We start from the raw sequence: 18,385 nt of genomic DNA, 5'->3' as shown, positions 1-18,385 counted from the left end.
CAGCTGTTTACTTACATGGCTCCCCAGACCTTCCAGTAACTGAAGCCTTTGAATTATAGTGTGTACAGATGTGACGCGGTTCAAAAGCCCTTCATGTCAGCAGGCAGGCACTCATAACTCTCCACTGGTTCCGAATGATAAGTAATTTCCTGATTTGCTCTCCAAAAAATTTCCCCAGACCCTGGGGGAGGAGGGACATAGGTTGTTGAGAGATTGTGAAGCGGCAGGCATAGGGTTTGGCTCCACTGACAAAAACTTTCCCGGTGGGTTGAGTCCTGAAGAAGCATTCCTTGAACACTCTAAGGAGAGTAAATATCCTACTATATCTGTTGGCTCATAACGGAATTCCTCCTTGAGCAACAACACAGACAGTCTGCACAACTGACATTAGCAAACCGTAATACTTCAAATAAAACACCACTCTGATCTCTTTGGCATGAAAAACCCCCAAACAACTCCCAAATAACCAGGAATCTGTTTTTTGACATATCTCCAAGGACCATTTTGCTTGTTTTTTTAGAAAATATTTCATATTATTACAATATGTCAGAGTTAGAGATTATTTAATCCATTCCCTTATTTACTTTTTTCCCATAGGATGATAGATTTAGAGCTGTAAGTGACATTAGAGATCATCTTGGCTAGCCTCCCCATTTACAGTTGAGAAAATTGAGGCTGAGAGAGGTTAAATGACCTGTCCATGGTCATAGAAAGAAAATGATTGAAGGAGGCTTTGAATCCAAGTCTTCTGACTTCAAATCCAATATTCTCTCCATGGTATCAAAAAGCTTCTCCATGATTTCATTTTATTGATTTAAAAATATGATGCCTTTGTTTCTTAACATCATAATCACTTCTCACTGACTTCTGCTTTGCAACAAACAAAGGGAAAAGCTCTCACTATGTGCCGGGCACTGTGCTAAGAGATTTATAAATATTATCCTGTTTGAGCCTCACAACAACCCTAGGAGGTAGGTGCTATTGTTATCCTCATTTTACAGTTGAGGAAAATGAGGCAGACAGAGATTAAGTGACTTGCCCAAGGTCACACAGGAAAGTGTCTGAGGTACCTGATTCCAGGACATCCCTCTGTCCATTTTACCACCTACATGCTAAAGAAAAACTATGCATTAAAATTCCTTTGTGAAAGGACCTTAGTCTGACAGCATGTACATTTTGCTCCTTTATTCTCATACCCCTCACTAAGGGGAGAGAAGTATGTATCATTACCTATTCTCCAGGACCAAGATTGGTCAGAGTCTGGCTGCCTGTTAGTGTTGTTTTCATAATCTTTCAGTTTTTGTACATATTTGTCTTCTGGTTCTGCTTACTTCATTCTGCAGCAGTTCATATAAGTTTTCTAATGTTTCTCAGAATTCTTCATGTTATTTCTTATGGTGTAATAAAATTTTTTTATACCACAATTTATTGGCCAGTACTGAGTTATGAACCACAATTGTTTTTGTGGGTAAAATAGAGGCATCATGACCTAGTGGATAAAGTGCTGTCCACTGAGTTAGGAAAACTTGTGTGTGGGTTCTAGCTCTGATACACAATGACTGTGTGACCCTGGATAAGTAGTTTATCCTTTCAATGTCCCGCACAGTGCTTTGATACCGTAAATTGATATATTATAAATCTGCCTCAGTAAAGGGAGTTCCCACACCAGGAATCCCTCCTCTGATGAAATCATAGGTCCAGACTTTTCCTGATGTCTAGACAATCAGCTCTCTTTTATGATTTGCTCTAGCAACACTTTACCTCCTGGAATTAGGATTGGAGGAACAAGATGGCAGAGATACTTTGTAATCAGAGTGAATAGTTCAGGTATTGTGGAAGCTTAAGGGGGCAAGTAATTTCCAGATAGCAGCTAGCAAAACAGTAACATGGTAGAGCATGGTATCAATACTGACTATGGAAGCAAGTGGGACCAGCCTGGAGGAGGTGGTCAGCAATAATAGAGGGGTCCAGGGCACCAGGTAGGTCTTAGGATCATGGAGTGAGAGATAGAAGGACCTTAGAAGTAATTTAGTCTAAACTCTTTTAGGATGAGGAAACTGATCTAAAAAGGAACTAGAAGAGAGCAGCCAGGGTGTTAAAGGGCATCAGGTTCATGACATATAAGGATCGATTGAAGGAACTAGGTATATTTAGCCTGAAGGACAGATTTAAGGGAGACATGATAGTTGTCTTCCAATATTTGAATGATTTTCACATATAGGAAGGGATTAAGCTATTTTATTTGATCTCAGAGGGCAGAATCAGAAGTAATGGGAGGAAGCTGCCAAGGGGGCAATTGAGGTTGATATCAAGAAAACATTTTGAAAGACACCTAGTAAACATTTGTATGTCTGGCACATAATAAGATGCCAAAAGAAGCAGAGGACAGTTCCTGCCCTGAAGGTGACCAGGGCTGACTACATATGCAATACTCTGCCCTCATAGCCCTCCTCTCCCATATTGGATCAGAGGGCAGCGTTCGATGATCTGTTCCATGGCACCATTATTGGTTTGTCTGTAACTTAGTATCTGTCCCACCTTTTTTAGTAAGCTTTTCATTTATGTGGTGCTAAAGAAAATAACAATAAACACTACTGGACTGGACCATGTACATGTGAAGGAGATCTGTACTGGAGGAGATATGATGAGTTTACTGAGGGTAACTCTACAAGGTATCTGAAGGAGAGGAAAGTTCCAAAAGTAAAGAAAAAGTCTCAGGCTTTAGTAATACCCCAAACCCTCCCATGGCTCCCTAGGTCTCTGGGATCAAAATGAGCCACTCTGCCCTCCCTGCTTACCCAGGCCTCTTCAAATCTCGTTTCCCTCCAAACTCTGGCTTCTGGTGCCACCTTCTTCTGCCTTTCCTGACTCATCCCCACCCCTTCACCCAGTTGCTAATGTCTCTCTCCCTAACTACCTTATTTGTGTGTGTGTTCATTCTGTATATATTTATTTATGTACAATAAAACGTAAGTTTTTTGAAAGCAAAAAAAAAAAAAAAGAAAGAAAACATTTTGAATGGTTAGAGTTATCTGAAAGTGGAATGGACTGTCACTATCCCCGGAAAAAAGATACATTTTCCCCTCCTTGCAGGTCTTTGAGCAGAGACTGGACTAACATTTTCAGCACTTTATAGTAAGGATTCATTTTTGGAATAAGTTGGACTACATGCCTACTGAGGTCCCTTCCAACTCATGAATTCTGTGAAGAGACATGCCCATAGTAACACAAGTAATACTTGGCAAAGCTAGGATTTGAACCCGGGTTCTCTGACTCCAAGTCCAGTGATCTTTTTTGTGACTGTATGATAGGGGAAAAAGTAAATTTAGTGTGAGTGAAAGAAGTGGAGGGACAGGAAAAATACTTCACAGTTTAGGACCAAGGGAGAGGATTCTGGGGAGATGATGGAGTAGGTTAGAAAATTCCAAGCTCTCCAGATTTCCTCTGCAAACAAGATAAAATAGCACCTGAAGGTGAATGAACATAGAGCAACAAAAAATAAAGAAGAGAGGGGGCAGAGCTGTGGTCCTCATGGGACAACCAGAGAAGATCTGAAGAAAGACCCCAGGATGGAGGTTTGCCTGAGGGAAGTATAAATACATCCAAGCTATCTCCCTGGAAACAACGCAGTAAGTCCTGGGGCAGCCAAGTTGGGAGGTAGCCTAAGCCGCAGAAATTCTCACCTCACACACAGTGGGGGGGGGGGGGGGGGGGTGTCAGACATCTGAACAGGGGAAGATTGAAGGAATCTCTGCTGCAGAGGGAAGCCAGGGCTATCTGTGTTGCTGAGACAAGACACAGTCCTGGCCTGCAGTTGAAGAGGAAAAGGAACCCCACCACACACCTGGTGAGTGCAGAAGCAGGGCCACAGAGATGCTGCTATCTGTGAACACTTACAGGAGAGTGAGTTCTTCCTTTCAGTTCCAGGCCAGAGTGGAGAAATGAAGGTTATAGCCATTGGAGGTCTTCAAGGAGCAAAAGCATTTCCATCGTAGCTGTGTCTTGGAGGAGGAAAGGAATGCAGAGTTTGGGTCCAGGACAAAACTCAGTAAATAACAATACAAAAGGCCTGAGGTCAGAGGTACCAGTCACCACACTCCAGGAATAGAGATGAGTATAACAATGAGCTGCTAAAAACAAAATGAAACAAAACTGAGAAAGCAGAGGAGAAAGAACCCAACCACAGAGTTACTATGGGAACAGAGAAGATGTCCTCCTCTTCAGAGGAGGAAACTGAAGGAAAAAAAGCCTCTACTACTCCAAAGAGTAACATCAAATGATCACCTGTCCAAAAAGAATTCTTAGAAGAATTTTTAAAAAGACTTTAAAAATACAGTAAGAAAGACTGAGGAAAAACAACAAAAAAAGGAACAAGAAAACCAAGAGTATGAAAAGAAAGTCAAACAACTGGAAAATGAGATCCAGAATCTTAAGGAAAAATAAAACTTGAAAACTAGAATTGGACAAGGGGAAGCCAGTGATGTTGTAAGAGAACAAGAAATAATAAAACAAAATAAAAAGAACAACAAAAAAGAGAATATTAAACATCACATAATAAAAGCAACTGATCTAGAGAATAGGTCAAGAAGAGAAAACATAAGAAAAATTGGACTATGTGAAAGTTATGATCAAAAAAGAATCTTGATACAATAATACAAGAAATAATTAAAGAAAATTGCTCTGAAGTTTTAGAACAAGAGGGCAGAGTAGAAATAGAAAAGAATCCACTGACCACCACCTGAAAGAGATCCCAAGATGAAAACCTATAGGAATAAGAAGGAAAAAACATGCATCTAAAAGGGTATAAATGTTTCCTAAATTCAGTTCTCCAGAGTCTAATAAAAATGGCTTTAAGGTGAAAAAGGAGAGGGAAATATGCCTATACCTATCTCCCAAGCTAAATTTTATAGATGGTAGCTGTAATATAGGAAAAAAATGTAACAAATTCAGGAGAGATTAATTTCAGACAGTCCAGCAATAAAACTTATGGCTTTTTATGTTTATATGTGAATGTAAAAAGTTGATGTAACAAGCAAAATTGACCTTAATATAAGAGATCTTAAAGTAAGGAGGCAAATTTAATCTCAGAGGTATTACTGAGACTTAGTTACATTGAACTGACTGGAACATGAGTCTGGAAGCACATTTCTCATTCAAAAGTTACAGAACAGGAAGGAAGGGCTGAGTGGAATAGCATTATACGTAATCAATATATATTCATGTGGAAAAATCCAGAAGCCCAAAGGAAAAAAAAAGTATGATGAACAACATTTAGGTGATGATTAACAGAAGTGATACTGAAATTAGAATATTCCATTTAAACCACCAAAACAGAAGGAATAAATCAAAGAGGAATTGAGAAAATAAATCATAAGCTTGGCTTAGAGGCATGATTTAATAGTGATGGAGGATTTCATTAGCCAAGTCTGGTGGAGTGTGCTCTCTTCTCTCTCTCTCTCTCTCTCTCTCTCTCTCTCTCTCTCTCTCTCTCTCTCTCTCTCTCTCTCTCTCTCTCTCTCTCCTTCCCTCCCTCACCCCTCCTCTCATTCTCTCTGTCTCTCCTTCCCTCCCCAACCCAAAGCAGAGTAACTAATTCTTAGACTTATCTTAAATAGAATTCCAATCTTCAAAAGGTAAATTTCAGAAGTCACTAACATATTGGACCCTTTTCTGACTAATAAGGAGAAAAAACCTGTGGAAAGGATCAGAGCCTTGATAGGAAGTGATCACTCCTTTTTATAATTCATAATAAAGGAGAAGAAAGCCAGGCAGAAATCCAACATCTGCTCTTTTTTCGAAGAACAGATTTCAAAGGTTTCAGCATGTCATTATCTAAAATTCTGCAAGGGAAGTCAGTCTGGGAGGAGAGGAAAACCTTCAAGAATAACATTCTTTTTTCTTTTTTAAAAATATATATAATTTATTTGTTTTTCAGTTGTTAACATTCACTTCCACAAGAATTTGAATTCAAAATTTTCTTCCCCATCTCTCCCCACCCCCACCCCAGGACAGCATGCACCCCTGCACCCCTACCTCCAGTCTGTCCTCCCTTCTATTACCCACCCTTCTTCCATCTCCTTTCCCCTCTATTTTCCTGTAGGGCAAAATAGATTTCTATTTTCTGTTGCCTGTATAGCTTCATTTCCAGTTGCATGCTAAAACAATTTTTAACATTCATTCTTAAACCTTTGAGTTCCATATTCTCTCCCTCCCTCTTCACCCACCCTCACTGAGAAATCAAGCAATTCATGTGTGACATATGTGACAATGCAAAACACTTCCATATAATAGTTATGTTGTAAAAGACTAAACACATTTCCCTCTGTGCTATCCTGCCCTTCATTTATTCCATTCTCTCTTTTGACCTATCCTCCCACAATAGTGTTTGCTTCTGATTATCCCTTTCCCCAATTTGCTGTCCCTTCTATTATCTTCTGTCTCCTATTCCCTTCCCCCTTGCCTTCCTACAGGGTAAAATACATTTCCATATCCAATTGAGTGTGTGTTATTCCCTTCTTAAGCCAAATCTCATGAGAGCAAGGCTCAGTTATTTCCTGTCATCTCCTCCCTCTTCCCCTCCATTGTAAAAGCTCTTTTTTCCCTCTTATATTTGAGATGATTTGCTACATTCTACCTCCCTTTCTCTTACTTCTAGTACATCCCATTTGACAGTAAATTTTATTTTTTTAGGTATTCTCCTGCCATATTCAGCTCACTCTGTGCCTCCCCATATATATACACACACCCATGTATATATACATATGTATACATATATAATATACACATACATACATACCCATACACACCTACCTATATGTACATATATATATACATATATATATATATATTTTTTTTCCCCTCTAACTACCCTAATACTGAAAAAGGTCTTATAAGTTACAAATAACATCTTTCCATGTAGGAATGTAAACAGTTCAACTTTATTGAGTTCCTTAAGGCTTCTCTTTCCTGTTTACCTTTTCATGTTCTTCTTGATTCTTGTATTTGAAAGCCAAATTTTCTCTTCAGCTCTGGTCTTTTCAACAAGAATGCTTGGAAGTCCTCTGTTTCATTGAAATTTCATTTTTCCCCTGAAGTATTATACTCAGTTTTTCTGGGCAGGTGATTCTTGGTTTTAATCCTATCTCCTTTGACCTCTGGAATATCATATTCTAAGCCTTTTGATTCCTTAGTGTAGAAGCTGCTAAATCTTGTGTAATCCTGATTGTATTTCCACAATACTTGAATTATTTCTTTCTGGCTACATGTAATATTTTCTTCTTGACCTGGGAACTCTGGAATTTGGCTACAATAATCCTAGGAGTTTTCCTTTTGGGTTCTCTTTCAGGAGGTGATGGATGAATTATTTCCATTTCTATTTTACCCTCTGGGTGTAGAATATCAAGGCAGTTTTCTTTGATAATTCCTTGGAAGATGCTGTCTAGGCTCTTTTTTTGAACATGGTTTTCAGGTAGACCAACAATTTTTAAATTATCTCTCCTGGATCTATTTTCCAGGTCAGTGGTTACTCCAATGAGATATTTCACATTGTCTTCTATTTTTTCATTCTTTTCATTTTGTTTTATAATTTCCTGGTTTCTTATAAAGTCATTAGCTTCTACATGCTCCATTCTAATTTTTAAAGAACTGTTTTCTTCAACGAGCTTTTGAACTTCCTTTTCCATTTGGCCAGTTCTGCTTTTTTAAAGTATTGTTCTCCTCATTGGATTTTTGGACCTCTTTTGCCATTTGGATTAGTCTATTTTTAAAGGTGTTATTTTCTTCAGCATTTTTTGGGTCTCCTTTAGCAAGCTATTGACTCATTTTTCATGATTTTCTTGCATTGCTCTCATTTCTCTTCCCAATTTTTCTTCCACCTCTCTTACTTGATTTTTCAAAATTCTTTTTGAGCTCTTCCATGGTCTGTGACCATTGCATATTTTTTTGGAGATTTTGGATGTAGAAGCCTTAACTTTGATGCCTTCTTCTGATGGTATGCTTTGTTCTTCCTCATCCAAAAGAATGGAAGAAAATACTATTCACCAAGAAAGTTACCTTCTATAGGCTTATTTTTCTTTTTTTCAGGCATTTTCCCAACCAGTTATTGACTTTTGAGTCCTTAGTCAAGTAGAGGGTATACTCTAGGGACCTGTAAGTTCTCAGTTCCTTCAAGGTGGCACAATCAAGGAAGAAGAGTTTACTTCTCTCCTGGCCTGTGCTCTGATCTTTGAATGACCACAAGCACTCTTTTCTGCCCTGGATTGGCGAGTAGGATTCCCTCTCCACAGTTACCACCAGCTCAACCATGCCAACACTCTTCTTCACCCCAGGTCCACCACTCAAAACTGAGACCAAGATGAGCTGCTTGATTCCCCCAGGGTCTTTAGGTTGAGGGCTCCAAAAGTGGATGCTGCTGCCACAGTGGCTGCCACCATCCTGGGACCAGGACTGGGGCCAGACAGCACTCCCTGTCACCCAGGTGAAAAAGTTTTCTTACTGACCTTTGAAGTTATCTTTGGCTTTTGTGGATTGAGAAATCTGGGAACCACAGCTCATACCCATGATCCTGTAGGTTTGTGGCCAAGGCTGGGCTGTGCTCTGCTCTCAGCCTGGTGTGATAGACCTTTCCTGTTGGCCTTCCAGGCTGTCTTGGGCTAGAAGTCTCTTTCACTCTGTTGTTTTGTGGCTTCTGCTGCTCTAGAATTTGTTCAGAGTCATTTTTACAGGTATTTTTATGGACTATGGGGGGAAAGCTAGAGCAGGTTCATCCTTGTACTCTGCCATCTTGGCTCTGCCCCCAAGAATAATATTCCTAAGACACAAAGAAAAATCATTCCAATGAGAAGTAAAAGGGATTTCTCTTATGAAACTGATATGCATGCACAGGAAACTCATAGACTCTCTTAGGTACAAAAACATTTACCGAAAATATAAACACAGGTAGATAATAGAAGATGAATATGAAAACATAATATAATCCTTTAAGAATTATGTCAGAAGTACTAAAGGTCAGAATGAGCTAAGTTCTCAAAAAGCCCATAGAAAACCAAAAATTATTTTTTTTTACAAAATTATGTTGGAGAAAAGAGGAAAATGGAAGAAAGTATAGTACCACTGTTCAGAGTAAATAGGATAATAATAGTAAGTTGATAGAAAGTAAAACTACTCAACTCTTATTTTTACTTCTGTATTTTCTATCAAGGGGAATGATCTTTGGTCTGAAAAGGATGAAACAAAAATATTTAATATAATGTTGAAATCCAAGCTGAGTAAGGTGATGATAATAGGTATCTAGACTCTTGAGTTCATGTCATCATGCTTAGATGAACTATATCTCAGGGCAAGGAAAGAATTGGTGAATGTGATTGCTGACCCATGGTCAGTGATGTTTGAAATATTTTAGAGAACAGGAGAGATGCTATAGGAATGGAGAAGGTAAAATATGATGCTGTGTTTTTTTAAAAGATAAAAAAATGGATGATAAACTAAAGAAAGATCTGTGAACCTGACTTAGATTCTTGGCAAAATTCTAGGATGCATTGTTAAATACGTTGTTAGCTAAGATCTATAAGGAAGCAATAAATGCAAAGAAGCAGAATGGTTTCATCAAGAAAAGGACTGGCTAGACTAGCCTTTTTTTTTTTTGATAGGGACATTTAACTGTCAAAAGAATTGAGAAGATGGTAATGGTTTGAATGTTCACTGTTAGAGACAGTACTCATATTGAAGTATCAAATTATTAGATTGGTATAGCAAGGGACATACTTGCAAGTGCCTCACACTTATTAGCTATGTGACCATGGGCAAGTCACTTCACCCTGCTTGCCTCAGTTTCCTCACTGTAAAATTAGCTTGAGAGGGAAATGACAATCCATAGTTTCTTTGTCAGGAAAACTCCAAATGAGGTCACAGAGTTGGACATAAATAAAATGACTCAACAATAGCATTATCAAGGCATTTTGCTTTATATAATTTACTTACATTTTGATGAAGCATTTGACAAAGGCTCTCATACAATCCTTATGGACAAGATGGAGAGATGTAGGTTACCTGATATTACAATTAGCTGGATCAAATGACTACCCAACAAGAGTGGTCCTTAATGGTTCAGAGTTAATTTAGAAAGATGTCTCAAGTATAGTGCCTCAGAAATATGTGTTTGACTTTATGCTTATAACTGAAATATACTCCTGTGGAGGGCTAAGTTTATCCAAAAACTTTCTTTCTTCCTGAAAAGAAGAGAGATAGATTCCTCCCAAACCATTCCAGTTTCTTCCTACTAAGACCACCTTATGGCAATATATTAATTATATTTAATATGATTAATTATATTAACACATAATTATTATATTAGTAAAATATAATATATTAATAATATATAATTAATATTAATATTGGTTGATTGTTGTCCTTTGTCTTTGAAGAGGATCAAAATGACATCACCATGATAAAGTGAAATTTCATTGTGTCCAACTGTGGCTGATCAGACCAATATGAGCTCAGAATGCTCTACCATAAGTTAGGCACAGATAGTCTATGTGAATATATAGGGTGGATATCCCAAATTTGCACATCCTGTGTTTACTTTGTGCTGTCTCAAGTCTGCTTTGCTCAAAGAGCACCCTTTCTGATGTGGGCACGCCATGCTGAGCAGTCCTGTGCCAGTGTCTCCCAATGCTGCACAGTCAAATCCAAAGTTCTTGAGAGAGACCTTGAGACTGTCCTTGTATCATTTCTTTTGGTCATCATGTGATTGCCTGCCCCATGTGAGTTCTCCATAAAATAGTCTTTCTGGCAAGCATACATTTTGCATTCGAACAACATGACCAGTCCACTGGAGTTGTGCTTTCTGAAGCATAGTTTTAATACTTGGCAGTTCAGTTCAAGGAAGGACTTCAGTGTCTGGTACCTTATCCTGCCAGGTGATCCTCGGAATCTTCCTAACACAGTTCAAAAGGAAACGATTCAGTTTCTTGGCATGGCACTGGTAGACTGTCCATGTTTCACAAGCATATAACAATGAGGTCAGCACATTGGCTCTGTAGACCTTCAGTTTCGTAGTCAGTCTAATACCTCTTCTCTCCCAAACTTTTCTTCAGAGCCTCCCAAACACTGAGCTAGCTCTGGCAATAAGTGCATCAATTTCATTGTCAATGTACATATACATCCCTGGAAAGTACACTACCAAGGTAAGTGAACTTATTCCACAGCATTCAAAACTTCTCCATTTGTTGCAACTGATGGTTCCATATATGGATGGTGTGGTGGTAGCTGATGCAGCACCTATGTTTTCTTGGTGTTAATTATTAGGCCAAAATTAGCACAGGCAGCAGAGAATTGATCCATACTTTGTTGCATCTCAGTTTCAGAGGCTGCATTGAGCGCACAACAATCTGCAAACAGAAAATCATGCACCAACACTCCCTCCACTTTGGTCTTGGCTTGTAGCCTTTTCAAAGTGAAGAACTTGCCATCAGTACAGTAGCTGACCTTGATGCCATGTTCATCTTCATTGAAAGCATTTGTCAACATAGCTGAAAACATCATGCTAAAAAGCATGGGAGCAAGCACACAACCCTGTTTCACTCCATTGGTGACTGGGAAAGCACGAGAGCATTTTCCATTATCCAGAACTCGGGCAAACATGCCATCATGAAATTGATGTGCAATATTGATGAACTTCTCCAGGCAGCCAAATTTTCACATAATTTTCCATAAGCCCTCATGACTAACAGCGTCAAAGGCCTTGGTCAGATCTTCAAATGTTGTGTACAGACCTCTGTTCTGCTCCTGGCATTTCTCCTGGAGTTTTTGGGCAGTAAATACCATATCGACTGTTCCTCAGCCCTTTCTGAAGCCACATTGGCTCTCAGATATATGCCCATCTTACAGGTGAAGGATCAGCTTATTTAGGAGGACTCTAGCAAGAACTTTGCCAACAATGACTAAGAGAGAGATCCCCCTGTGTTTGTTGCAGGACAATCTATTCCCTTTACCCTTATGGAGATGGACAATGGAGGCATCCTTGAACTCCTGGGGGATAACCTCCTCTTGCCACACAACCTGGAAAATTTCAGTCAGCTTTTGTATGAGCAATGGTCCCCCCACCTTGTAAATCTCAGCTGGGATAGAATCAGCACCAGGTGCCTTGCCACATGAAAGGAGCCTAATGGCTCTCAAAAACTCTTCTTCAGTTGCAAGTTCAGCTAAGAAGGGATTGACTTCAACCTGAAGTAAATAGTCAGTGGCCTCAGCATTGATGGTCTGTTGAGGACACTATGGAAGTGTTCAGCTCATCTCTCTAGGATCATGTCCTTATTAGTAATCAATGTGGCTCCATCAGCACTGAGTAGTAGTGATGCACCATAGATTTTTGGTCCACAAATAGCTTTCAATGAATCATGAAGGTGCTTTGAATTGTTACTGTCAGCATAAAACTGAATTTCATCTGCTTTCTTACTGAGCCAGGAATTCTGCATCTCTCTAAGCTTTGCTTATACTTTGCTTTTGATGAAATTAATGTAAATAAATAGAATATAAAAAAATTCCCTTTTGCTCACTGCCTCTACTCTTCCCTCTCACCCCCTTTCCTCTCTCATGGGGTCAAGCATACACAGGTTGCCCTTTATAAATGACCTATTTTGGCTAGAGACTCAATGTTTGAGCCTGGAAACAAATTAATTCTCATGTCCACATGGTCTTTTCTCTCCTATTTTGAGAAGCTCATTTAGATGATAAATTACTGATAAAACAATAAAAGCTTAAGTTCCCAGGCTGGAAAAATCATGGATTGCCAGGATAGCATGAGACTTTTTCCTTTTAAAATCTTGGTGTATTCCAAATAGCCCCTCCCTTTCCCCCTCTTTGTTCTCTCTTGACTCAAGTAATATATAGAAAAAAGCAGTACATAATATTCACAATTGATCTTGGTTTTTATGTGAAGTGAAAAAATTAGGCTAGAGAAACAAGATTTATTGAAAAGAGAATTCAAGGAAAAGAATATAGCACCTGTTAAATGACCAGGAACAGGGAGGAATGTTGAGGAGAATCTTAACCTTTCATGGCTTTTCTTCAGTTAAGAAAAGACAGTCACGAAGAGTAGAGCATGCTTGAACAACTAAGCAATGGCAACGATATTGATAGAATGTTATCAGTTTCTGATGAGGAGCCATTTGTCAGTCTCAGGGACTTTGGTGGCCACAACTTTCCACTGTGGGTTTTTAGTAGCAGTGGTCATAGTACTTGCAGGACCACTTGCCAGGCTTTCTCCCCACAATGGTTGCTTCCCAGAAAATAATTGAAGGTAGTGGTTTGGTAGCATGGCTATTACCAAGGCTCTTGGGTTCAAGATCCTAGGTTGTGTTGTCCCTCCAGGATCTGAGGAGAGATGGTGATGGTGGTGGTTTGACTTGCCTAGCACATGCTTCTTCCTGTCTCTCCCTCAGCTTGTCTTGATGCTTCAGCTAGTCTGGCTTGTTTGCCCTGCTTGTTGCAGTTGTTTGATTGTTGGCTGGCTCCTTTTCCACAGGGGTTGCTTTCCTGGGTAATAGCTGTAGTGATTAGACTGGAAGCAGGCCTGATTATATGGGAGGTGTTTCCACTTTCAGGGCTCCTGACTATTGTTGATGGTTGGTTAGCAGTTGTCATCGGTGGTAAAGAAGAAGGCAGAACCTTTCTTGACTATTTTTCCTCCATTCAATGGGGCCAAGTTGGATAATCTGATAATCTGAACTATTATTATCAGAATCTTGTGGTATGAGTGTGTATGTGTATGTGTGTTGTTTTTCTGCACTGTGTTCTTCAAATCATTGCATGAACACCTACCTTCTACTAAAATTCCAGTTATTAATTTTTGACTTTCGGTGGAAATCCTATCTTGCCTAAGGTTATTAGATCAGATGCAAAAATACACTTAATTCATAAGAACTCAGCGCTTACATAAAAGAGATAGAATTCACAGCATTCTGAACACTGTATTTCAAGAGACTCTACTTTATCTGACTATAGCTCCCTTTGAAGGCTGGAAAATGCCTTCTTTTGGATTTTATTTTAAGATTTTTATTGAAAACATTAAAATATGGGCATTGCTTCAAAGCATAGTTTGTTTATAATTGAGATGCCTTCCCTGGTTTAAACAGCTTACTTAAAATTAATACTAAGAGCTCAAAAAAAAGAGCTTGGAATTCTCACCAGTTTCCATTTCTAAGAGTAGTTTTGTAAAAGGCTAAAAATAAAAATGAAAAATCCCCTTAAAAGAATGTAATTCCAAGAGCTTATTCCCACCCAACCCCCAAACCCTCAATATCTTTTACAGATATTTTCCCTATTTGGATCTTTCAGCAGGATGATATGAGGAAGTCTTTAGTAAATATGTTTGTAGCTAATACTTTGTGGTTATTATTATTTTATGGCTAAAAATAATAATCCAAGCAAAACTTCATACATTATTAGCAAAACACAGAGCCTACCATAGAGAGTGGTTATCAATTCCTCTTCAAAAAGGAGGAATGCTAATAAATGTTCTTAGACTGTATGGTAAATTAAAACATATAGAAATTTTTCAGGTACACATGACACTTTGTGCACTAATGGTAAAGACAGATAAAATGTGTATACCACTAGACTTATTGAATGAACTAATCTTGATTTATCTTTAGATGGAGCCTATAAAAAATTAGCTAACGTTCAAGAATGGGAATTTAAAGACCTTGAACAACATCCACATTAATTTGACCAACAATGTATTGATGAAGGAGTATTAAACCATTGATCTAACAATGACAAAATGAAGCATATTTGTTTATAAAGATTCATGCTAGCAATACGAGAACAGATCATTATTACCAGAAATTATAGAAAGTTCATTCTTAAGAATCTTAGATCATTTCATCAATGCAGATTTTGTATGGAAATCGTAAAAATTGTCTACTAGATTGTTTTAGATTGCAAAAATTTAGCACCTATTAAAGACTTAAAAAGACATGATCAAGAGACCAGACTTATATACCAGAAGGTTGCTATAGTTCATAAACTAACAGAAGACAAATTATCATTCTACTCTCCAAAATATTCTTAAGAAGTCAACAAATAAGCCCCTGGAGCTGAGAATTATCATGGTATAATGGCGGACTAGCCAATGAGCCCAACCCTTATGAACATGTATGATATATTTAGTTGGTTCAACCCTCATGTGCACTTAAGCATGGTGCATAAACTACATGGTAAAGGTGAAGCTTTTTGTTGGTTTGTTTGTCCAGAACTAGGGGAGGGGGGGGTCATCAAAAAAGGCCAAGTTTCTTCCCAGACTAGCTGGTGATGGAACAGGCAAGGACTAGGCTCTTTGTGAAGAAAGATTTTATAGTCCTTTATCTCCCTACTTGTACTGCTATAATGTAGCCTATGAATATATAATCTTGCTATTGTGTATGTCTTTTAAATGTCTATTTTATTTTGCTTTTTAGGTGTAGGTATTTGGAGAAATTCATGAACTTCAAGCAGTCATGAGAGTGATCCAATGATGGGTCCAAGAGCCCAGTCCACATAGGGTTCTCCTCAGTAAATGATTTTATACCACTTTTACCATTAGGCCAATTATTTAAGGTGCTATTTTCTTCAGTATTTTTTCTGCCTCTTTTACCAAGCTATTAATTGTCCTTTCATATTTTTTAATTTTAATTTTATTTATTTATTTTGTTTTCAACATTCATTTCCATGCAATTTTGTGTTCCAAATTTTTTCCCTGTCTCTCTTCTCCCCCACCCCCAAACACCGAGCATTCTAATTATCCCTATCACCAATCTGCCCTCCCTTCTAACATCTTTCCCTGCCCTTATCCCCATCTTCTCTTTTGTCCTATAGGGCAAGATAAATTTCTATACCCCATAACCTTATTTCTTATTTCCCAGTTGTATGCAAGAATGATACTCAACAGTTGTTGCTAAAACTTTGAGTTGCAACATCTCTTCCTACTTCCCTCTCCACCAATCCCCACTGAGAAGGCAAGCAATTCAGTATAGGCTATATATTTGTAGTTTTGCAAATGACTTCCATAATAGTCATGTTGTGTAAGACTGACTACATTTCCCTCTATCCTATCCTGCCCCCCATTTCTTTTATTCTTTCTTTTGACTTTGTTTCTCCCCAAGAGTGTTGACTTCTAATTGCTCCCTCCTCCCATTGCCCTCCCCTCCATTATCCCCCCCACCCTGCTTATCCCCTTCTCCCCCACTTTCCTGTATTGTAAGATAGGTTTTCATACCAAAGGGAGCCTGAATTTTATTCCTTCCTTGAGCCAAATGTGATGAGAGTAAGCTTCACGTTTTCCCTTTCACCTCCTCACTTTTTCCCTCCATTGAAAAGTCTTTTTCTTGTCTCTTTTATAAGGGATAATTTGCCTCATTCCATTTCTCCCTTTCTCCTCCCAATATATTCCTCTATCACCCCTTAATTTTATTTTTTAAGATATGATCCCTTCCTGTTCAACTCACCCTGTGCTCTCTGTCTCTCTCTATCTCTCTCTCTGTGTGTGTGTGTGTGTGTGTGTGTGTGTGTGTGTAATCTCACCAACTATCCAGATACTGAAAAAAGTTTCAAGAGTTACAAATATTGTCTTTCCATGTAGGAATGTAAACAGTTCAACTTTAGTAAGTCCCTTATGATTTCTCTTTGTTGTTTACCTTTTCATGCTTTTCTTGATTCTTATGTTTGAAAGTCATATTTTATTTTCAGCTCTGGTCGTTTCATCAAGAATGCTTGAAAGTCCTCTATTTCATTGAAAGACCATTTTCCCCCCTGAAGTATTATACTCAGTTTTGCTGGGTAGGTGATTCTTGGTTTTTGTCCTAGTTCCTTTGACTTCTGGAATATCATATTCCATGCCCTTTGATCCCTTAATGTAGAAGCTGCTAGATCTTGTGTTATCCTGATTGTATTTCCACAATACTCAAATTGTTTCTTTCTAGCTGCTTGCATCCTTGACCTGGTAACTCTAGAATTTGACTGAAATGTTCCTAGAAGTTTCTCTTTTTGGATATCTTTCAGGACATGATCAGTGGATTCTTTCAATATTTATTTTGCCCTCGGGTTCTAGAATATCAGGGCAGTTTTCCTTGATAATTTCATGAAAGAGATGTCTAGGTTCTTTTTTTGATCATGGCTTTCAGGTAGTCCCATAATTTTTAAATTGTCTCTCCTGGATCTATTTTCCAGGTCAGTTGTTTTTCCAATGAGATATTTCACATCATCTTCCATTTTTTCATTCTTTTGATTTTGTTTTGTGATTTCTTGGTTTCTCATAAAGTCATTAACCTCCATCTGTTCCACTGTAATTTTTAAAGAAATATTTTCTTCAGTGAGCTTTTGAACCTCCTTTTCCATTTGGCTAATTCTGCTTTTTAAAGAATTCTTCTCCTCATTGGCTTTTTGAACCTCTTTTGCCAATTGAGTTAGCCTATTTTTAAAGGTGTTATTTTCTTTAGCATTTTTGGGGTCTCCTTTAGCAAGTTGTTGACTCACTTTTCATGATTTTCTTGCATCTCTCATTTCTCTTCCCAATTTTTGCTCCACCTCTCTTACTTGATTTTCAAAATCCTTTTTGAGCTCTTCCATGGCCTGAGACCATTGAAAATTTATTTTGGATGTTTGGGATGCAGAAGCCTTGACTTTTATGTCTTTCCCTGATGGTAAGCATTGTTCTTCCTCATCTGAAAGGATGGGAGAAGATATCTGTTCACCAAGAAAGTAACCTTCCATAGTCTTATTTTTTCCCCCTTTTTTGGGCATTTTCCCAACCAGTTACTTGCCTTTTGGGTCCTTGTTCAAGAGTAGGGTATACTCTGGGGATCTGTAAAACTCAGTTCCTCTTAGGTGGCACAATCAAGCCTGTACACTGCTCTGGGAGCAACAAGAAACTTTTTGCTCCCGGCATCTATGAATAGTAGAGTTTCCTCTCCACAACCACCTTGCCTCCAGTTCCACCAAGCCAGCACTAGGGGCTGAGATTCAGATGAGCTTCTGAATTTCCCCAGGGATTTTAGACTGGGGCAGGGCTGCCATTCAGTGTGAGATTAAGACCAGCTGCTCAATTCCCCAGGAGCTTTAGGTGGGGGTAGGGCCACCACACAGGGCTCAGTTCCCCCAGGGGCTTTATGATAAGGCCTTCAACAATGGATGTGGGCTGCTGCCTGCCTTGGGAGTCCCTGCCTGCTGCTGCCTCTGCTGCTGCTGCCTGAGGCCAGATCTATGGGGACACCCTGCTCCCTTCTTGGTCAGCTGGAAAAACCCTCTCACTGACCTTTGGCGCCTGTGGGTTGAGGGATCTGTGCTGCTGCTGGAGATTCTGTCCCTGAAGCCTGCTTGGTCCTGTTCCTCCTGGTGCTGGGAAGCCAAG

At 38.9% G+C, this 18,385-nt stretch overlaps 1 protein-coding gene across 2 annotated transcripts in view; it reads right to left on the bottom strand.

Annotated features, from left to right (window-relative positions):
- C1QTNF7 (C1q and TNF related 7) overlaps positions 1 to 18,385 on the bottom strand; it is a 146,509-nt gene that overhangs the window by 81,730 nt on the left and 46,394 nt on the right. Inside the window, exon 1 of one of the 2 annotated variants that reach the window (XM_072620302.1) lies at positions 16 to 341. The exons of the other annotated variant lie outside the window; for it this stretch is intronic. The gene's annotated coding sequence lies outside the window, so the exon portion shown is untranslated. Of the gene's footprint in view, positions 1 to 15; positions 342 to 18,385 lie in introns of those variants that run through there. 2 annotated transcript variants of the gene reach the window in all.

This window comes from Notamacropus eugenii, chromosome 6, assembly GCF_028372415.1.
Source record: "Notamacropus eugenii isolate mMacEug1 chromosome 6, mMacEug1.pri_v2, whole genome shotgun sequence".
Taxonomy (NCBI): Eukaryota; Metazoa; Chordata; class Mammalia; order Diprotodontia; family Macropodidae; genus Notamacropus; species Notamacropus eugenii.
Note: the sequence above shows the minus strand (reverse complement) of the source record. Positions and strands in the feature narration are given on the sequence as shown.